At 40.6% G+C, this 23825-nt stretch overlaps 2 protein-coding genes across 2 annotated transcripts in view; one reads left to right on the top strand and one right to left on the bottom strand.

The window, feature by feature from the left end:
- rassf8b (Ras association domain family member 8b) overlaps positions 1-20266 on the bottom strand; it is a 92674-nt gene extending 72408 nt beyond the window's left edge. Inside the window, exon 1 of the mRNA XM_033989814.2 lies at positions 20192-20266. The gene's annotated coding sequence lies outside the window, so the exon portion shown is untranslated. The remainder of the gene's footprint in view (positions 1-20191) is intronic.
- tmem209 (transmembrane protein 209) overlaps positions 1-23825 on the top strand; it is a 265065-nt gene that overhangs the window by 118096 nt on the left and 123144 nt on the right. The gene's annotated exons all lie outside the window — the stretch shown is intronic.

Consider the following 23825-nt stretch of genomic DNA (forward strand, 5'->3'; position numbering starts at 1 on the left):
GTCGACCAAGAATATCTTTTGTCGACTACAACCCTAATGCTCAGACTAGACACATCCTCAAATTCGTCATTTTGATGAGATGAGATAGTCTATAGTGTAAGTTTCTTTACTATAAACATGGCGATTGAACTCTTGCTCCCGCAGTTCTGTTGCCCTCTCTAGTTTCAGATGAGAGCCAAGCATCTGGAAGCTTCGAGCTAATCTTAGACTCTCTCCTCAGCCTCATTCTCAAAAGGTCCCAGAAGACCACAGCAGGAGGGACACTGAAGACACCATCTCTACTCTTGGAGAGGAAAACATAGAATCCTTAGTTGTCATGTATATACTGTTACAAAGTATTCTATTATTGGTATAGACCAGGGGTCAGCAACCTTTGACACCCAAAGAGCCATTTGGACCCAGTTTCCACAGAAAAAAAAAAAAAACATTGGGAGCAGCAAATGCTTTTTGACATCTAAAATGAAGATAACACTGTATATATATATATATATATATATATATATATATATATATATATATATATATATATATATATATAATTTATATTTATATGCTTTGTATAAATGACTATAGTGTGGTGCTTCTGAAATCCACGAAGTTTGGTGGGTATACTGTCTTCTATGAGCGTGACGTTTATTTTGAGTGACGAAAAATAATAAAATATAATTTGATTTTAATATTTCAAGATCACAATAATCTTCCAACTTAAACTACAATTTTAAAAAAGTAATTAAATACTTCTCAAGCCACGCAGAGCGGCTCCGGAGCTGCATGCGGCTCTTTCACCCCTGGTATGTCCACTTTATAAACCTATCTCTAATCTTCCCTTCCTCTCAAAAATTCTAGAACGAGTGGTGGTGAAACAGCTCTGCCGCCACCTGCAGGACAATAATATATTTGAAAAATTTCAATCTGGATTCAGAGCTCACCACAGCACAGAGACTGCACTGCTTAAAGTAACAAATGACTTACTACTAGCTGCTGATAACGGGCTGGCTTCAGTCCTGGTCCTACTGGACCTCAGTGCAGCGTTTGATACCATTGATCACAACATTCTACTGCAGAGGTTAGAATGTGACATTGGAATCAGAGGGACCGCCCTCAAATGGTTTAAATCCTATCTATCAGATAGGTACCAGTTTGTTAGTATAAACCAGAGCACCTCTCCCTGTTCTAAAGTAGCCTGTGGTGTTCCACAAGGATCTGTGCTTGGTCCAATCCTATTTACTCTGTATATGTTGCCATTGGGTAACATTATCAGAAAACATGGCATTAATTTTCACTGCTATGCTGATGACACTCAGCTGTACTTATCAATGAAACCAAATCAGACTGATCAAATAGATAATCTCAGTGCCTGTGTGAAGGACATCAAAACCTGGATGATCTTGAATTACCTGCTCTTAAACCCTGAAAAAACAGAGGTCATTATCGTTGGTCCCAAAGGTCAAAGAGATTCTCTGTCGGACCAGATAATCTCACTCGACAATGTGAGTGTAGCTTCTAGCCCTACTGTAAAAAATCTTGGAGTCCTATTTGATCAAAATCTCTCATTCACAGCCCATATAAACCTAGCTTGTAAAACCGCATACTTTCACCTGCGAAATATAACTAAAATTAGAAATATTTTACCTAAAAACGATGCTGAAAAACTCATCCATGCATTTGTTACTTCCAGACTTGATTACTGTAATTCTCTGCTCGCTGCCTGCCCCAAAAGTACTATAAGGAGCCTCCAGTTGGTCCAAAATGCAGCGGCCAGAGTCCTAACAGGAACTAAAAGAAGAGACCACATCAGTCCTGTACTAAAATATCTGCACTGGCTTCCTGTTGAGCTTAGAATCAAATTCAAAGTCCTCCTCCTGACATACAAAACCCTAAACAGTATGGCCCCATCCTATCTGCAAGATGCTATTGTCCCGTACCAGCCAAACAGAGCACTCCGCTCTCAGAATGCAGGACTATTAGTGGTTCCTAGAGTGTCCAAAAGTACAGTGGGAGGGAGAGCATTCAGTTACCAAGCTCCTGTACTATGGAATCAACTCCCTGCTGATGTTAAACAGGCCCCTACAGTCTCTGTATTTAAGACCAGGCTTAAAACCTTCCTCTTCGGTATAGCTTATGACCAGGTTACATAGTGAGGGAGTTAGGGACATTAAAACCCGGGATAAGATAGGCTGCAGTAGGAGATAACTAGCTGGGGGAAGTATGGCAACCTGAGCACTATCCTCTGCTTTGTCCTATTTTCTCATCAGCAATGCTATTCACATGTTGTCCCCTGTCCCACTCCCCCGTGGAGTGTATCTCTTTCAGATGCCCCGATGACAGATGGACCCTCCCCTCCTCCCCGCCTGGCCCTCCTCCTCGCCCGGCTCTCCTCCTCCTCACCTGGCCAATTTTTCTTGTTTTGTCTGATTTTTCCTGTTGTTTTGTTTTTGTGTGTTGGCGGCACGGTGGCTGAGTGGCAACACTCATGCCTCACAACAAGAGGGTTTGGTTCGATCCCCCGGTCGCCAGGCCTTTCTGTGTGGAGTTTTTCATGTTTCTCCCCGTGTCTGGATGGGTTTCCTCCGGGTACTCCGGTTTCCCCCATCAACCAAAACATGAACGCCCTTCGAGACAACCGTTGTTGTGATTTTGGGCGTTACAAAAATAAATGAACTGAATTTAATTGAACTTTCACTCCGCACCTTAAACTGTGGATTAAGGAAAACTAAGTCTGTGAGCACGTTTAACTCTGGCCTTTTACTGATCTGTGTTATGACTTTTTTAAATAATTATGATTGGTTTCTGTGGCACCTGCCTAGGGGCATCTGGTGGAAATTAGCATCTTTGCTATAATCTGGGATACTTACTCTGTAAGACAAGACAAGCAAGGTACATTTATTTGTTTAGCACAATTAATTAATTAATTCAAAGTGCTGTACAGAATAAGAGAGACATTAAAATCACAATACAAACAAATCAAAATAGAAATAGTAATCATAAAATGAGCATTAAAAGAGGAGTGCAGATTAAAACATTTCAGTCATATGCATAGCTAAACAGAACTGTTAAGAGCCTGGATTTAAACATTGTCAAAGGGCCTGTCTCACATCTTCAAGAAGACCAGGTTCCAAGTTAGCTGCATAAAACTGAAACACTGATTCCCAATGTTTAGTCTTGGTTTAGTCCACGTGTAGTCCTGGTTTAGTCCATGTTTAGTCCTGACTGATCCCTGAAGTCTTCAGAGTGTAAGATGATTCATATGGCACTAACATGTCAGAGAATAACAGTAAATACAGATGTTCAATAGTATGGACTGTCCCTATCAAATAAATATGTTAGGGCTGTGCAATTATTCCAATTTTAATCCAGATTGAGATTCCATCATTTGTAATGGTCAATGTGGGTCTTTTTAATGGCAAGTCCTGTCAGTAAAGGCATGTGGTTTGGAGAGTTTCTGTTCAGCAAATTAAAAATAAAAGCTTTTCTTATTAGTTTTTACTTCGACAAAATTAAGTCGAATTAAAATTCTGATTCAGAGAAACGCATTTACTTTTGTGTACTCATTAAACCACAATTTATAAATATGTATGCAGTACTATGCAGCTAAATTCTGGAATATTGAAGATGTGAGACAGGCCTTCGCTCTGACAATGTTTAAATTCAGGTTTTGTTTACTGTGTGATTTTGTGAAAAGGTGATTTTGTGAATAGGCAATTTCTCTACTAAGAATTTCTAAAGCAGCAAAAAATACTGAAACATGAGTTCCCAGAAGTATGTTCAAGGTTGTTTAAACACATCAGATTAGGCAGATTTTTACATCGGATGCTCTGTCAAAAACACGTCCAGTATATTGTGATTTGAGTTATTCGCACTGATAAAACATGCTCTTGCTTTTTGGATGAGAGTTTGACTGAGAGTTTTTTTATTCTGCACTCTTCTCATTTAATGTAAATTTTATGATAATTATTTACATTTTTATTTCTTCAATTGTGATTTTAATGTCTTTCTTAACCCCTTAGCATTCCGGGTGATTTTGGTGAAATTGCCTTTGTTCTGACCTCTCCAAATTAAAATAATCACCATTATTGAACCCTCAGTAGTAACTGCACTAGTTTGGGGTCTTTGTAAAGGTAACACCCTATAGTTTTACCCACAGGCGTCAGAATCACTGTAAGTTTGTCTGCTGAGCATGTATACACTTTGGAACACACATTAAAAAAAAAATTTCTCATCCTCGCCAAAAGAAAATTGTGAAAATGAAGGTGTAGAAAGCTGCAGTGGGGAGCTGGGGACAAAAATACACCATACCTCAACTGAAAAGATTGTTGACCACTTACATTTCAAATTTGAGGTCAATACCTATAAAAATGAGAGTTTTACAATCATTTTATCATGAGTAAGTCCAGGCCTCTCCAAACCTATCCGAATGAAGACATTTGGAGAACGTTTGGAAAAAGTGCAATAACTTTTGAATGTTTCAACCCACAGACATCAGTGAGGGCTCAACTGAAAACTCACACTGAGAGGAATCTGTATCTGCACACCCAGCTGCTCTATCACTGTACATTTATATATCATATCAAAACACAATATAAAATGTATATTTGTATATAAAACAAAACAAGTGCTATGGGTCAAAATAAATATATATTTACAAACCACACACTCAAAATGTAAACAAACACACACTGGAAACTGAGAACACACTGTACATGATCGTACAGTGAGACAGTCATTCTGCAACAGTGGCTCAGTGGTTAGAGCTTTGGTCCCGCAACCCGAAGGTTGGAGGATCGAGTCCCACTCGGACCAATTTCTGTCATTGTGTCCTTAGTTCTGTCATTGTGTCCTTAGGCAAGACACTTCACCCAAGTATGTGCGTGATGATTGGTGGGGGTCGCTAATATTCTGCTATTCACTTAATTGTGGGTCAAATGTGTATCAAGTGTAATCATTAGCATTAGCTAATGCCAATCTGCGCAGATTGGCATTAGCTAATGCTAATGATTACACTTGATACACATTTGACCCACAATTAAGTGAATAGCAGAATAAACCACACTTACCGATCAGGAACAGCATCCAGTCCATCAAAACATAAGGTCCCTCTACTCCTGAGTCCACCATGAGGTCTTCACTCGGTTCCACGAACCGCTCCAGGTCCGAGATGCCTCTAGTTTAACTTGTACAAACATCCACAGTGTCCTCGGTCACGCACTTCCTTTGTTTTGTCCGTTTCGTCATGTTTAAAACGCACAACTGCTGCGTAAAATTACGCAACACGCGCGCGTAATTTTACGCGCAGATCTTTATATCCAGCCTCATGTTTTTACGCACGCAGCAAACTCCGTCTGTTTACAGTAAACCACTGCATGTCACGCATCAGCGTGTTCCGCAGTTCATGGGCTTTAAGAGGAAAACATCACTAAACGTGTGTAATGTAACAGCTTGATTCTACAAGGGGGAGAGTGGGGCGTACTCTTTCAGTCATCTGTAGCTCTCATTCACTGTCCGCGGCTCCAGTAACCCACAGCCCCCACCTTATTGGCCAACTTTGGTGTCAATCACAAGCTAACAAGTTTGTTTTGCACTGAGGAATAAAGTTGGCGCTGACAGAAGTGTATTATGCCTGAAACTGACAAAAGAAATGCAGAGAAGCGACGGAACAGATTTCACTTTCCTGCAGCAGATTGGACATGGAGGCTCTAACTTCCTTTGTGGACATAATTTCTTGACTCGATTATATTCTCTGGACCTTTACGGAACAAATGAGACCAATTTTGTGTGAATATGTTGAGGTTTGACAGAACCAGAGCGCTAAATGGTAAGTGCAGTGCAAATCCACATTTCTGACTTCTCTGTAAAAACGGCTTTCCTGTCAGCACTGTGGTGACTAGAGGTGTAAATAGTTTACATATTTAGAAAGATGAATGCCGTAGCTTTCATTTGATGTGTAGATTGTTTGTGTGGGTGACGCAGAAATATACGTACATTGCTGTAAAGTTGTAACGTAAAGGCGCCGGCGGGCGGGCCGTCGGAACACTAAGTGGTTAATGTGTAAAGCACTTTGAATTATTTTAATTTTGATATACAGGTGTTGTCACAAGACAAAAATTTCAAACTTGATTTTGATGTTAAGGAATAGACTCAATACTCAATACAAATTCCTCTTTCTTTAGACAATAGAATATAAATTTCAACATTAAATGATGGTACTTTCTTTTATATTATCATGTGGCCACATCTGTGAAATCCCTCAGTCGTTCAGGTAATTTCCATAGTGGTCCATGGGCATATACTATGTGATCTTATACTTGTTCTGATACAACTAAAGCTATTCAAGAAAGGTTCATGTCTGTACTGTGAATACTACTACTATACTCTCCATCGGGTTCTTGATGGTTCATGGGAGTTTGCCCAACTAGTCCACATGTGATTTGTGGATCTGGAGAAGGCATTCGACCGTGTCCCCCGTGGTGTCCTTTGGGGGGTGCTCCAGGAGTATGGAGTCTGGGGCCCTTTGCTAAGGGCTGTCCAGTCCCGGTATGACCGGGGCACACAGGATCTCATCTCTGCTGTTTGAAAATGATGTCCTAATGGCTTCATCGAGCCAGGACCTGCAGCAGGCACTGGATTGACAGGCGGATCGGTGCAGCGCCTGCAGTGATGCTGTCGCTGCATTGGTCCATTGTGGTGAAGAAGGACCTGAGCCGGAAGGCAAATCGAGAGATTTACCGGTCAATCTTCGTTCCTACCCTTACCTATGGTCATGAGCTCTGGGTAATGACCGAAAGGACAAGGGACAAGACTTGCTCAAATGAGTATCTAGTTTCGTTAGTAGTTTCATGATTAGTATGCAAAGCTATACAAATGAACTTCCCTTGCCTGTAACCACTCATTTGGATACTCCTATCCAAATCCTGTTAACTTAAATACAGTTTTTATACAGCTCTGCAAATATTTTTTCTTTCCTCTGATTTGTTGGGCAAAGCTTCCTCCACTCTCCTCATCCTCCCTGTTGTTTCTGACAGCAGCCACTTACAAAACAAAACAACAGCTGATGATGCAACCAACTGCACTGTTTGTAGAGGAACAGAAGGTCATGACAGAACAAGCTAAAAGAGAAACATTGAGGAAAGGGACAGGAGAGGGGGGCGGGGCACATGCTAAAGCTAACAGCTAAAAGCATGAGTGGGTGCAAACAGTCCCTCGCCATGGTAATGGGGCCCTGGCTTTGTCCCAAGACCCTCACAGATGACTGCATTGATTGAACAGGACAGGGTCTGGGAAAATGTACTCAACAATTACACAAGGATTCTGCAATGTGCAACTCTGGGCTGATTTTTCGCACTGTGGGCAGTTTGTGCTAATGGATAAGACAGTAATCGAAAAATGGTTTAGTTTGTCCAGACAAACTAAATCACTTAAGTTGGGTTATTTAAAGGTTAAGAATATCTCCATAGAAAAAAGCTCTTTATTAAACAGTCTATTTATTGGTAAAAAGCTTAAGCACTGAGGGTTCAACAAAAACGTAGTAAGGTCTATTTGAAACTTGATTTAAAGGTATTTATTATGTTGTGTTTACACCATAGACTGTCTATATAAATGGGCATAGGTAACCTGCTAGTCAGCGTGTTCCAAATAGGAAGTGACCATGGGCACACTTCCAGCTCCATTTATTCTGGCTCCAATTCACTTTTTAATTGAAAAATTGTCACATTTTTAGTCTTAAAATGTTAGTATTAGCCCACTCTACATAATCCTGGTATTGTTATTTCATTATTGTGTCCATAAATCAAGATATGAACATTGATAACAGACAATCAGGCGCCTTCTTTCCCCAGGGTCGCACCCTCTGACGTTAGAAACAGGTCTGACTGACAGCTCGCTCACCTTCAATAGCCTTGGTGGATTGGCACTTTGGTTGCTATGATGTTTTGTTTTTGTTTGTTTTTTGTCTTTTTCAAAAAAAAAAAAAAAAATGTAAACAATCAAAATAAAAATGCATTAATTCATTCATTCATGCTCTCAGTTGGAATAGCTTTAGCTAGCTTTGATGAGCTTCATTTGACTGGAGCCGAACACTATGGGTGGCATCACACTCCTTTTTTATTCTTTATACAGTCTATGGTTTACACACACCCTACACCATAACTAACCCAGGCCCAAAGTAGGTCCACATCACAAGAAAACTAGACCAAACTGCATCAAATCTATTTAAACGCACTAGTGGCAAGATCCATTATTCTGCTATATTTCTCCAACCACACCACAAAATCTGGATATTAAGACAACAGTATATATTTTACCTAGACCAGGGGTCCCCAACCTTTTTTGCACCATGGACCGGAATAATGTAGGTTTTATTGGCCTTCTACGCGTAGCAGATAAATATGGCAAAAATAAGTGCATAAAAAATACAACTCACCATACCGCTGCATCAGTGGGAGCCCTGCACTTGTTTCTTCTTTCCTTCTTGCACACGTTTGTTTCTTTAAAAAAAACTCTAAAAACTCTAAACCAAATCTTATCTTTTAATCCCTGGTGCTTGGCCCCCATGTGCCAAAGCAGTTTTGAAGGTTTCATTGCCTCATTTGATTTTCCCGCTATTACGCAGAGCGGACTCTGCGCGTGAGAGTCACCTGTAGCGACAAACAGGTATTTTAAGTAGGACTCCTGGTATTGTCTGTTAAATTTAGCTTTCTTTTTCTTGGAGGTCGTAGTCTCGTCTTCTGGCTCCTCAGTTGGCCATTTCCCCTTTGTTAAAAAGCTCTCCAAAGACTTTTGTTTTGGCTCATTTTCACTCGCTTGTGGCTCTACTTTTCGGCGTCGTGTCTGATGTGTTATACGATACGTCATCGCGGAGGACAAGAGCAGATAATATACTTGCCACTACATCATATAGATTTCTGAGGCGATTTCATATCAGGATTTTCATTATATATCTACGGACAAGCTTATTAGCGTGTCAGGAGGGACGGGCGAAAGTTACGTCGGAGAAGATGCGGTGACCGATAAATTAATTACTGTTTTTGTGAGGCCCAGTAGCAAATGCGTAATGGACCGCTACCGGTCCCCGGCCCGGTGATTGGGGACCACTGGCCTAGACATCTCAGTTAAAAAATGATCAGTGGAATGTTATGTGTTATTTTGTATTATTTATTATTTTATATATGTTTTAATTCAGCAATTGTGGATCAAAGTTTCCCGTATTTTTTTGGAACTTTGGAAACATTTTTTGTTTATTGCTATATTATGAAACCACAAAAAATCTGCTAATATACAATAGAAACCTATCTGCTACCATCTCGATCATGACAGTTCATATCAATCTTTAAATGTAAAATAGTTATAAGGGCTAAAAAATACAATTGGAAAATTAAAGCCGCAAGTGGCATCAAACAGCTGTCGTGGGCCGTGCTTTGCACTGGGCCTATGGGTGGCGCTGACACCACTTGCCTCTGTTTTATTATGGTTATGAGCTGTGCTTGTGACCAAATAAAGTCAAAAGTCATTGGAACTGCTGATGCACAAAATGCAAAAACTTGGGTTTTTCAGGCATCGCCATGGCAACAACGTGCAAAATACAAACTCCCCAGACTTTTTTGACAGGGACGGACTGAAGAGTCACTGTGCCAAATTTTGCAGTCATCAAAGAAGCTAATACTTTGTTATAAGACTTTGAAATTAATGAAAATTTTGAATTTTTCCCATTAGGATAACATGGGCATGTTATACCGCCATGGCAACCCAGTAAAAATATGACATAGTTCTGATTGACTTTTTTGATCAGGATGACATGAAGAGTTATTGTGCCAAATTTCACATTATTCCATGAAACTAATATTTTTTCTGATGAATGGGAAAATTTGGGAGCATTCCAATTAGGATAACATTGGCAGCCTGGCGCATCGCCATGGCAACACGATGCAAAAAACTACATGGGTCTGATTGACTTTCTTGATTGGGATGACTCAATGGACCTTTGTGTCAAATTTGGTAACATTTCAGAAAACAAATTTTTCGGTCCTCTGTACAAATATATTAGATATTCTGTAATGGGTGCTATCGCACCAATTTAGTTTCTGTCATAGTGAGTAGGTTTAGGCCAGAAAGTTTTTACAACTGATTCGAATTTGAGCAAAATCGGACTTTGCATGCGCAAACGGGAGCAAATTTTGACATGTGAAAATTTCAAAAATTCCTATGGAATTTTGCAGCTTCGACGCACGCAAACCGTGATAAGCATCATCATAAATTGGATAACTTTTAATGCCCCACTTGTCTAGATGATGTAGAGTGATTTTCAGCCCTCAAGCACTCATGCACATAAGGCAAATACATGGGTTTTCCAGGCATCTCCATGGCAACACCGTGCAAAATACAAACTTAACCCATCACATTTGTGATGGGAACGACCTGGAGAGTCACTGTGTCAAATTTCATATTCCTCAATGGAGGGAATAATTTGTTATGAGACTTTGAAATGTGCGTAAATAAGGAAATTTTCCCAATGGGATGACATGGGCTGTTTTGCGGATCACCATGGCAACCCAGTGAAAAATATGACATGGTTCCAATTGACTTTTTTGATCAGGATGACATGAAGAGTCATTGTGGCAATTTTCACAATATTCCATGAAACTAATATTTTTCTGATGAATGGGAAAATTTTGGAGCATTCCCATTAGGATAACATTGGCAGTTTGGTGCATCGCCATGGCAACACGGTGCAAAAAAACACATGAGTCTGATTGACTCTATTGATTGGGATGACCACATGGAATTTTGTGTCAAATTTGACAACATTGGGGAAAACTACATTTTCGGTCCTCCATACAAATTTATTTGATATTCTGTAGGGGGGCACTATCACGCAAATGTTGTTTTTTTCACAATGAGCAGATTTAAGCTAAAAAGTTATATGGCATATTCAAATTTGAGCCCAATCGGATTTTATATGCGTAAAGTGGAGCAAATTTAGACAAGTGAAAATTAAAAAATTTCCGATGGAATTTTTTATGGTTTCGCTGCACGCAAACCATGATAGGCATCATCATAAATTTGATAACTTTTGCTGCCCCACTTGTCTAGATGATGTACAATAATTTTCAGCCCTGCTGGTGGAGCGCCCTCAGAGGAGTTGATTAAAATGCGACATCAGCGAAAATACTGAAAATCCATTTTTGAATTTTCAATCCAAGATGGCTGACTGTTTGTCAGAGAGTCTGGTCATAATAATATTTTCTTGTTTGGCGTCACATGATGAACGCTTGTACCGAATTTGGTGGCTCTACGACAAAATTGACGTCGATGTCATGCATGGACACAATTGTAGGAGGTGGTGTAAGTTCCCTTTTTTGTGCCTAGTTATGAAACATATAAAAAATAAAAATAAAAAAATTTGTTAGGCCTGAATTTTGGGCAAAATTTGGTGAATTTCTGAATATGTTCAGGTGGTCAAATTCCTGCTCAAGGACCAGATGAAATTAAAGCCGCAAGCGGCATCGGACGGCCCACGTAGGCCATGCTTCACACTCGGCCGACCCAGCGTCCCTACAGGAGGCGCTAACATGCCAGTTTTGTCTGTGTTATTGCAGCTTTGGGCTGTACTTGTCACTAAATAAAGTCTACACCCAGTGGAAGGACTGATGCACAAACTTGCAAAAAAATGGGTTTTTCCAGGTATCGCCATGGCAACTTGCCCCCCTGGACTTTTTTGACGGGAACAACCTGAAGAGTTACTGTGCCAAATTTCACATTCCTCAATGAAGTGAATAAGTTGTCATAAGACTTTGAAATGTATGAAAATTTGTAAATGTTCCCATTAGGATAACATAGGCTTTTTTGCACATCGCCATGGCAACCCAGTGAAAAATATGACATGGGTCTGATTGACTTTTTTGATCAGGATGACATGAAATTTCACATTATCACATGAAACTAATATTGTTCCCATGAATGGGAAAAATTGTAAAGTTTCCCATTAAGGTAACATTGGCAATTTGGTGCATCACCATGACAACACAGAGAAAAAGATGAAATGGGCCTGATTGACTTTATTGATTGGGATGACCCAGTAGAATTTTGTGTCAAATTTCGTAACATTTGGGAAAACTACATTTACAAATGTATTTGTTATTCTGTAGGGGGCGCTATCGCTGCAATTGTATTTCTTTCACAAACAGTAGAATTAGGGATGAAAGTTTTACAACTGATTCAAATTTGAGCCCAATCGGACTTTGTGTGATGTCGGGGTCGTCCATTGACCTTCCATTGATTTCCATTCAATTTATCAGTAATAAATATGGCTAGGGCTCGATGCCAGAAGTGTGTTGGGGACAACATTGAGTCAATGTTGACACTGACATGCTAGCAAGAACAAATATGCATATCTCATGCCTATGGCATGGGTTGCTATGATACAGGTGTCTGTGTAGGGGGTGATGGGCCACACGAAGTGTGCGGAAGCAATAGGCCCTAAATATGGCCCATGCTTGGATAGAGCTCGATGCCAGGAGTGTGTTTGGGGGACATGAGCGCTTCACTCCTGAGTCAGTTGACTCAATGTTGATGTTGACGCTGACATGCTAGCAAGAACAAATATGCATATCCCCCCTACAGCATGGGTTGCTAGGATACTGAAGTCAGGGCAGGGGGCAACGAGGCACACAAAATCAATGGTCTTCGCCCACTGACTCAATGTTGACGATGAAATGTTAGCACGATGATGACATGTTAGCATGTTAGCTTTGCCCATGCACTCATCGTTGTCGAAGTTATAGGCCCTATGCCCTGTAGGGGCTCGGGCCTAAAAAAAATATATATATATATATTTTTAGCAAAAACTATATATCCGATAACATTACAATGTCATATTATACGTTTTTGAAAGCTCTCGACTTTCCCCACGTCACAGTCGGGGCAATGGCGAATGACGAGCGCGTTCGTCCATTGACTCCCACTGATTTCCATTAATTTTAGCAATAATAAATATAACCCTGCGGCAGGTGTTTGGAGACATGAGCGCTTCACCCATTGACTCAATGTTGACATGTTGACATGCTAGTAAGAACAAATATGCATATCCCATGTCTATGGTATAGGTTGCTAAGCTACTAGTCAGGGCAGGGGGCAATGCCCATGCACTCATCATTGCGGAAGCAATAGGTCTTAAGCCCTGTACGGGCTCGGACCTAAAAATAGGGTTCTTTTAAAAAAATAGCTCCAATTCCAGCAGTTCACATTACTACTGTCTATGAAAATGACAGCAAACAACAAATCATCTAATTTCTTTGTTATCATGGTCCCTCTGATTACTCATACCAAACTATGCAGTTTCCATGTCATTTCAGTAATGTTAAACATTCAGATATCAGATAATAATTTGATTTCGGTATGAATTTGAAAATCACCACTGATGAGTATTGACTATTAGTCAGCTGTCCCAAACGTTAATCAGCTTTTGAAGGGGGCTAAGCTTTTAACCCTTATTGACCCAAAGCTTAGCTCAACACAAGATGCTATGGCATTTATACACTGCACCTGTGAAATTATGTTTTTCCCCAGGTCAGCAAAATTATTATGCAATGAAATGTATGCAACTAAGACAAAGATCTGAACTTAAAATTAGGTCTGAACTTGAACTAACTTGGATAAAACTGTCCTATGCTCTATCAAAGTTTAGGATGTCTAGCAAAGTACTAAAAGAGAACTGTATTTGGTCCAACTCATTACTTAACCAGGCTTAAATTAGGACTGAACCCGAGCTCATTCAGGCTTCGACTAGGATTCAACCAGTATTCAACCAGGATTAAACCAGAACTAAACTAAGAATTAATTACTAGACCAGGACTGGAACAGTACTCACCTAGGACTGCACCAGAACTAAACCAGGACTCAACCAGGACTGAATCAGGACTAAACCAACACTGAACAATTAATTGACCAGGACTAAAACAGAACTGAACCCTGACATCATACAATCCCAATTCCAATGAAGTTGGGACACTGTGTAAAACTTAAAAAAATACAGAATACAATGATTTGCAAATCTTTTTTTCAACTTATACTGAACTGAATAATCTACAAAGGCATGATATTTAATGTTCAAACTGATAAACGTTATTGTTTTTATGCAAATATTCACTCTTATTCTAAATACATCTAAGACAAAGGAGATGATTGTAGACTTCCGTAGACCGAAACTCCCTCCCCATCATCCAGTTGTAATTGCTAGATAGATAAAAAAAATCCCTAAATTCCTTGCAACTATACATTGAAAAACGTTGTTCTTAGACTGTTGGACTATTTGCTCGAGCAGTTGTTCACAGAGTGATGAACCTCGCCCCACCATTGCTGGTGAATGACTGTCTGGATGCTCCTTTTATACCCAATCATGACACTCACCTTTTTCCAATTAACCTGTTCACCTGTGGAATGTTCCAAATGTGACACACATTAATGTGTTCACATTATGTTTTATTTTTTGTGTGTAATGGTAAAGTTCCATTTGAGAAAATAACTTGTCTTGTAATTACACCCTCATGCCAATAGATGGTGTTTCGTTCTGTGAGACAGCTTTATAGGGTTAGATGTCCTCCTTCTCCAATATGGCAGAAGTGTGGCAGAGAAAATTCCAGTGTTGCTTGGCTCATCATTTCCCTGTATTTTACAGGTTGGTAAAATAGTAATAAAGACAGCTAACTGTGAGAAAGTAATTCAGTCGGTAAATACTGTATTTTTGTTCAAATTTTGAGCATTGTAAAAATAAGTGAAAAACAGGTCAAGGCGAGACTGTAGCCACCATTTTGTGTTGAGTGCGCAGTTGATTTAAGTTTTTGGTAAAATAAGCTCCATAAGACTCTGACATTGTTAAAAAGTGTAAAAATGTAAAGTTTAGGCAAATGTTTTCAGAAAGTTAAAGGTATAAAATGTCTCAAGCTCAAGCTAAAACTAAAAGCTAAAGTCTATAAACATGGGATATTACCATACAATTCATGAGCCATTTTTCTAGCGGTGGTACTACTAATAAACGTTAAAAAGCAGTCCAGCTGCATGTGTAAAAGGATTAAAAGGGCATTGTGATTAAAACAGTGACATTAAATGACAATATGGACAATTACATTTGTGATACTGTACATGATATTTTATAACATGATTGTGAAAATAGAAACAGTTGAAAAAAAAAGATTACTGAAAATACATGATTGTATTAATAAATATGGCAGAAGCAAGGCAAAGAGAAAACTTCACTGTTGCCTGTCTCATCATTTCCCTGTGTTTTACAGGAACATTTAATCTGCTCAGAACCTGGGTCTGTTACAGATTCTTGGTGGCACGTACAGGGATTGGTTCCTCACCAATGGAGCGGATAACACAACAAATCTGCTGAAAGGCTGACTGACAGGAGCAGATGTAAAGCGGTGAAGCTGCTACCCCCAAAGAGAAGAGATCCTGCTGAGAGTGACCGCAGAGCTGGAGAAGACATCATGGCAGACAACGAGAGGAAGAGCCTGGTGTGGGACATCAGGAAACGCCTGTTCGTGCTGTCGCCTGACCAACTTTTCCAAATTGCTTCAAACATAGGTGCTGGACCAGGCAAGGATTCTTCAGAGTTGTCAAGTGAAGATGCAGAAGGATGTTTTGAGTACATTAACTCCTTTATGTATAGTAAGTCATTGCTAGAAGCGGAGGACAGTGGGATGACAGAGTTGTTGGTTTTAAAGAACCTTGCAAATTACCTTCTATGCCCACCCAGTGACCAGACGGCTGTTGTTGAGACAACTGAGGAAGTATCATAACTGGTTCTTACTCCATCTACTTCCCAAGAGAGCCGCTAGCTGGACGCTGCACAACCAACTATGGATTAGTAGCGTTAGCTTGTCACAAGGTGATGTCCTCAAGATTATTTCAGACTATGAGAAGGTTAGCAAGACATTGCAAGGTTTAGTGGCAAATCCCACAGTGCAACCTACTCAAGAAGTGCACACCCCCAAAGTTATGTCAGATCTACTGCCAGTCCTGTAGTTTCCCACCGAGACCTACCTTATATGCAAAGACTTCAGTTTAAGGTTCAGGGAGGACAGATCGATGATCACTCATCTGATATTAGCTACAACAGTGTCTGCAGGCAGATAGAAGAAGGCATGAAAGAAAACTTTACACAGTCAGAGATTTTGAGGGGCATCCTAAAGATTATTAAACCTGGAGATTTCAAGGACATGTTAGTTAACAAAGATGACATGACAGTTGCAGAGCTAAAGAGATATTTGCCGTATATATATATATATATATATATATATATATATATATATATATATATATATATATATATATATATATATATATATATATATATATATATATATATATATATATACATCTCCATCTCAAAGCCACTAACCACTCCTTTGAAGACAGTGAAGTTCAGATCTTAGCCAGAGAAAAGAAATGGTGTAACAGGGGAGTTAAAGAAGCTATTTATTTAGGAAAGAGAATCCTTCCTTAAACAGGAATGGGGGCCTGAGACATAATCTCTCCCCCATCTATACCTCCATCCTCAGACCCAGAACAATAAAAACAATAGCAGGGTCGTTAGGGGCTGAATAGGGTAGTTTCAGCTGAAACTGGAGATAATAGATGTTTACAGTTTCAATGTAGTTAGCCCTTCCCTTCAGATAGGTATAAGGCAATCTGATCAGAACTGAAGAAGCAGCTTGGATGAGCAGCCAAACATCTTCACTATTACAACGATTTGTCCAGTTGACAGATTTAAATTTTGTCTTTTGCTATGGATCAGACCTGGACGGCTGCGGGATTAAACAGGCATCTTTCTGCATATGGTTTATCATCTGCTAATAAATGCGAACATCTGTCTACTATTTAAAATTATTCATGGCATTGCTAGTCCTCCCCTAAGAAGGTTTGTCTCACTGAGCTCAGAAAAAACAACTCAAGTCACTAGGGCGACCTTTAGAGGAGTACAGCATTCCAATGCATAGGACCTTTTTTGCCAAATGGGCTTTCTCGATTGTTGCTACGAGTCAGTGGAATAGTTTGCCAAATGAGATTATAACATGCACAAGTTTTCAAAGGTTTGCACAGGTGACAAAGAAATGGCTAATATCAAAGCAAGTTTGCACTCATTAGTGAATGTGTGTAAAAGAAAGAGTATTTGCATATCTGAAACTCAGTGTTTGTGTATGCAAATAATTTGGTATGGAAGTGTGTGTGATTGTGTGAACTGAATGTTTTTAGAAATGTCATATTTGAGGGTGAGGTGTGTTATGTATGTTTGATGTATGTACCATATGCTTACAGGTTTTTCATCCATCTACACCACATATGTCAAACTCAAGGCCCGGGGGCCAAATGTGGCCCTCCACATAATTTCATGTGGCCCTCGACAGGGTAAACTAAAAGGTATGATGGTCTTAAAATGCTATTTTATCACGAGATAAGCAGTTACACAACCACATTTTTACATCTAGGCAAATGCATATGCAAAATTTGTAACTGGAACAAGTAGTAAATACAGAAACAGTTAATTAACAAGTTAAAAAAGTAGTTAGATTTATTTTACATCCGGCCCATTGAAGGCAGCTATTTTGCTAATGTGGCCCCCGGTGAAAATATGTTTGACACTCCTGATCTACACCAAACTTATTTTTACTAAACATCAGCCTGTCCAGGGACTACAGGTGGAAATTAGTATATTTGCTATAACCTGGCACCATACATCTTACAATGTAATGTTGTGCACTGTCCCTGTTCAAATAAAAGCATACCATACCATGAAGGCAGAGGGCACAAGGACAATGACATCAGAAAAGAACTCAAGCCCTTACTTGCAGATCAGACTGATGAGACAATCCTAAAACATGTAATGAAAGTGACTAGTGAAGAAAGTGGCACTGCTCATGTTCCAAATGTGGATGAAGTCAAAGCAAAGCAAACAAAGAAAGACACTATAGAACAAAGACCTAAAAGAGACAGTGTCAAAGAACTTTCAGAGAAGATTGATGCACTCACAAAAGTTGTAGATACAATCACAGAGACAGTTTTAAAGGAGCATTCTAATAATGCATCCAAACCACAGGCAACAAGAACTTAGAGACTGTATGCTTATGCCAAGTGTGTCCAGACAGGTTCCCAGAGCTACAACCACTGCTTCTCGTGCGGCGAGGAAGGTCACAGAGCCATCAGCTGCTTGAAACGTCCAAAGCCACAGGGAAACAAGAGCCGGTTGCTGCTGAGGGACAAGCGGTAACCGGGACAACATCCGAATCCCACCTTGACACAGAGACTGCACCAAAAACAAAAGTGAACCATGCGGAAGTGAAAAAGACATTCAAGAAGAAACCAGGACTAAAGCAGGACTCAACCAAGACTGAACTAGGATTTCTTTGTACTACAAGACAAACTCTACATACCACCACTGCACTTGCACCACATCTTAAAAACTACTACTTTAACACATACCTTTGTAACTGTATGTTTTCAATGGAGGATTACTTTAGCTTCTTCTCATATGTTTAACTGGTTCTCTTCAATGTCCCAGGCTGTTTTGTCCTTGCCTGGATCACACATGTGCACACAAGGACTCTCTCTCTCTCTCTCTTTCCTCCTCGCTCCCCTCTGCCTTCTCCCTCTCTCCTTCCTCTCTTCCCCTCTGAACTTCTCTCCTTCTCTCTCTCCCTCTCTCGATCTCTCCCCTCTCCTCCCACTCCTTCTCTCCTCCCCTTTTCTCTCACTCCTGACCAGGCTGTGTGCAAGGGAGAGAGAGCAAGAGAAGGGAGAGTTAGTAGAAGACAGTCTGATTAAAAGCGCTGCTGACGGGGCACTTATAGCTCTACTCTATTAGGAGATTCATCATTGGCACGCAGCCTCCTCACCTCCACACCACTCACTCATATGAGCTATCCCATTGACCACTAAAGCCACCAGCATAATGCATCTCTGAAGGTTATAGAAGGAGGGCAGGATTGTTTAAAAGTACACTATGCAGCTTTTCTGGTGGAGAGACTGCTACTGTTTGTCTCTTGTAGCTTTGGATGAAAGCTATATAACCTCTCCACAGATCTGACAGACCCATAACTTGGCTTGTCACCATAAAGATAGATTTATTTAATATCTATTGAACATTCCAGACCAAACAATAGCGTCTCCATGGAGACATGCAAGTGGCGGATGCTCAACCATAAAACTTACTTAGTGCAGCTTTAACAGGCAAAATCCCACTGAAATTAACAATTGCAATTGGTCCCAACCACAAACCAGAGCCTAAAGCAGCACAGCGGCTGAGTGGCTAGCCTCGACTCACAGCAGAAAGGTCAAAGATTAGATTTTTGGGCTGGGTAGAGCCTTACTCTATGTTGCATGTTCTGGGTGGGTTTCCTCGAGGCAACATTCTTCAGATCTGCAGATGGGCTGCTCCGGTAGCATTGAAAGATGGGTCAAATGCATGAAAAGAATTCCATATGGGGACAATAAAGTATTATCTTTATTACAGCGAGAATGTAAACCCCACACAGAAAGGCTCACTCACTTAATGCAGTGCTAAATCTGATAATGACTTTACTTCAAGGTGCACTATGTAACTTTTTCGGTAGGGGATCTGCGACAAGCTTGTTTCCATGAAGATATTATTGCTTTACCTTAAAGGTGTCATAGTATGGTATTAAACTCATCTATGTTGCATTTATTCAATTACAGGTGTTATTGTGCTCAAAAATGCAATGAAAAATGTGCATTGTTACAATCGCTCACCTCTCCACAGATCTGATCTGTACCTTAAGTTTAATGCCATACTGTGAGACATTCTAGACAAAACAATAACATTTCCAAGAGTGGCAGGCCCCTCCAGCATAGTGTAGTTGTGCCAATAATGTATTCAAAGTTCACTATTGTTTGCCAAAGTTTTGAAATACATAAATAACTAGACTAAACTAATACTGGCACTTATTTTTTTGCGCTGGGAGACAGGAAACAACTAATTTTTTCGTAGTTTTTCTTGCATGCGGATAGGGCGAGTAATTACATAGATATTAACCATAAACCTGGTCAAAATGAGCGCCCTTGAAAATTTACGTTTAAATAATAGGCTATTGTAACAGAATATCAGGCCATCACATAAACGCAACGTATGACGTTTTCACGTCATATTCAACACTGCCAATTTGGAGATTTGCAATGTACGTACCTTTTCAATCGTAAGGTATCAAAAGTATTCGCTGGAGCCTCGGCGTTGATCTGGAATCGTATCGGATATTTTTTTATGTCTGTTTTGTGTTGGTCTCGTTAAATTGACCGCTCGATCTCGTGCGCGCAAGTTGTTCCCTGGATGTAAACACGACACGGGACATCCGAACGACACGGTGCTTCCCTCGCTCTCCTCCTCCTGGTAAACTACGAGCTGAGATCGTGAGAAGAAAAAACGTCCACGAATCGTAAATGACACTCGTGAAGAAGTGGGACACCGCAAAGCATGATGGACTCCTCAAAAAGCTGCACAGGGCTGCCGATGTAGGGGAGCCACGTAATGCGGATACATGCACGCACCCCTCGCCTTGGGTTTGCGGTTTGCGATGGTCTCTGATACAGTCACATTCAAACACGAGCTTTTGGAGAGTAGACGCCAGCGGGTCACGTGGGCTTCCTGCTGCGTCACGGTGCCGCGTGCGCCACCATAAACACTGCTGTGTCAAAGAAAACTAACTGAAACGTTGAGTATGCACTTTTAGTTTTAAGTGCTTATTAATAATAAACAATAAGAATAAAACGAGCCCATATGAGCGGTAGAAAAACAAATGTATTACATAATAGCTGGCTGCATTAACACTTGTTCACATCTTATTCTTTAACTGGGACAAAACCTGGGCTAAAACAGGACTAAAACAAGACAGGACTATAGCAAAAGTCACTTTTTGAAGGAAAAAAAGGACCTGTTTGGACTGTTCCATTTTAACGTGGTGTTATGATGCCTATGTATCATTAATACCAAATAGAGATGTAATGAATTAATGGCAAGGCAAGTTTATTTGTATAGCACAATTTGTATACAAAGTAATTCAAAGTTCTTTACGGAATAATACAGACATTAAAATCACAATACAAACAAATCTTTAAAGCCGCAAGCGGCATCGAACGGCCCACACGGGCCGTTCTTCACATTCGGCCGACCCGGCAGTCCCTGTGGGTGGCGCTAATGTGCCACTTGCCTCTGTTTTCTTGCAGCTTTGGTCTGTACTTGTCACCAAACAAAGTCTAGTCATTGGAAGCGCTCATGCACAAAATGCAAGAACATGGGTTTTCCAGGTACTACCATGGCAACAGCGTGCAAAATACAAACTTGGCCCCTCGGACTTTTTGACAGGGTCGACCTGAAGAATAACTGTACCAAATTTCACGTTCCTCATTGACGGTAATAACTTGTTATAAGACTTTGAAATGTACAAAAATTAGGACATTTTCCCATTAGGATAACATGGGTGCTTTTGTGCATAGCCATGGCAACCCAGTGAAAAGTATGACATGGTTCCAATTGACTTTTTTGATCAGGATGACATGAAGAGTCATGGTGCCAAATTTCACTTTATTCCATTAAACTAATATTTTTCGGAGGAATGGGAAATATTGGGAGCATTCCCATTAGCAGTTTGGCTGCTCACCATGGCACTTTGTGCGCCGTGAAAACAGACTGAAGCAATAGGAAGCAATAGGCTCGGGCCTAATAAAAATATTTTTAGAAAAAACAATATATCCGATAACATTAGAATGGTATATTATACGTCACTATATTCTCAAGTGATGGTAAATTTGAGGCCTTATTTTAAAGCAATGAACCACTAGGAAACCGGAGGGTGTGTTCCAATTACAGGGGAATCACACTCCTCAGCCTTCACGGTAAGGTCTACTCCAGGGTACTGGAGAGGAGAATCCGACCGATAGTCGAACCTCGGATTCAGGAGGAGCATTGTGGTTTTTGTCCCGGTCATGGAACACTGGACCAGCTTTATACTCTCCATCGGGTCCTCGAGGGTTAATGGGAGTATGCCCTACCAGTCCACATGTGTTTTGTGGACCTGGAGAAGACATTCGACTGTGTCCCTCGTGGTGTCCTTTGGGGGGTGCTCCCGGAGTATGGGGTCCGGGGCCCTTTGCTAAGGGCTGTCCGGTCCCTGTATGACAGCAGGAGCTGTGTTCGCATTGCCGGCAGTAAGTCAGACCTGTTCCCAGTGCATGTTGGACTCCACCAGGGCTGCCCTTTGTCACCGGTTCTGTTCATTATATTTATGGACAGAATTTCTAGGCACAGCCAGGGGCTGGAGGGGGTCTGGTTTGGGAACCACAGGATCTCATCTCTGCTGTTTGCGGATGATGTTGTCCTGATGGCTTCATCGAGCCAGGACCTGCAGCAAGCACTGGGGCGGTTTGCAGCCGAGTGTGAAGTGGCTGGGATGAGAATCAGCTCTTCCAAATCCGAGGCCATGGTTCTGGACCAGAAAAAGGTGGTTTGCCCTCTCGGTGGGTGGTGAGTCTCTGCCCCAAGTGGAGGAGTTCAAGTATCTCGGGGTCTTGTTCACGAGTGAGGGAAGGCTGGAGTGTGCGATTGACAGGCGGATCAGTGATGCGGTTGCTATATCGGTCCGTTGTGGTGAAGAAGGAGCTGAGCTGTATGCGAATGCATCAATAAAAGATGGAAACGACTATAACTTTAGTTTGCAAGGTGATAAACCCAAACATTAAAATGTATGTTGTACAAGTCCCTACGCCCTACTTTGCACAGCAAGAATTAAGTTGATATGTATTGTGGATTTTTCACAATTTCACTTTTCATGTTCAGGGTGGCTATGGGAAATTGCATTGAATTCCGTCTAAAGTCATATGAGTGCCCTGCACAAACCAACTTAGTTATGAATGAGTTTGCTGCTGGATTCTACTCATTTTTGCGTGAGAAGGACCCACAATGTTTGAAAGCACAGTTCTGATCACTTATATCAGAGTACTGCGAAGTTGGTGAAAAGGAGCTGTCCAGCGCCTGAAAATGCGAATGCATCAATAAAAGATGAAAACGCCTATAACTTTAGTTTGCAAGGTGATAAATTCAAACTTTAAAATGTATTTTGTACAAGTCTCCACGCCCTACTTTGCACAGCAAGAATTAAGTTGATATGTATTGTGGATTTTTCACAATTTCACTTTTCAAGTTCAGGGTGCCTATGGGAAATTGCATTGAATTCCACCTAAAGTCATATGGGTGCCCTGCACAAACCAACTTAGTTATGAGTGAATTTTCTGCTGGATTATACTCATTTTTACTTGAGAAGCACCCACAATGTTTGAAAGCACAGTTCTGATCACTTATATCAGAGTACTGTGAAGTTGGTGAAAATGAGCTTTTCAGCCCCTGGAACTGAGTGCCCTGCACAAAGCAACTTAGTTATGAGTGAGTTTGCTGCTGAATTTTACTCATTTTTACTTGAGAAGAACCCACAATGTATGAAAGCACAGTTCTGATCACTTATATTAGAGTACTGCGAAGTTGGTGAAAGGGAGCTGTCCAGCGCCTGAAAATGCGAATGCATCAATAATAGATGAAAACGCCTATAACTTTAGTTTGCAAGGTGATAAACCCAAACTTTAAAATGTATGTTGTACAAGTTCCCACGCCCTACTTTGCACAGCAAGAAATAAGTTGACATGTATTGTGAATTTTTCACAATTTCACTTTTCAAGTTCAGGGTGCCTAAGGGAAAATGCATTGAATTCCACCTAAAGTCATATGAGTGCCCTGCACAAACCAACTTAGTTATGAGTGAATTTGCTGCTGGATT

The sequence above is a fragment of the Periophthalmus magnuspinnatus genome, chromosome 23 (assembly GCF_009829125.3).
Source record: "Periophthalmus magnuspinnatus isolate fPerMag1 chromosome 23, fPerMag1.2.pri, whole genome shotgun sequence".
Classification (NCBI taxonomy): Eukaryota; Metazoa; Chordata; class Actinopteri; order Gobiiformes; family Gobiidae; genus Periophthalmus; species Periophthalmus magnuspinnatus.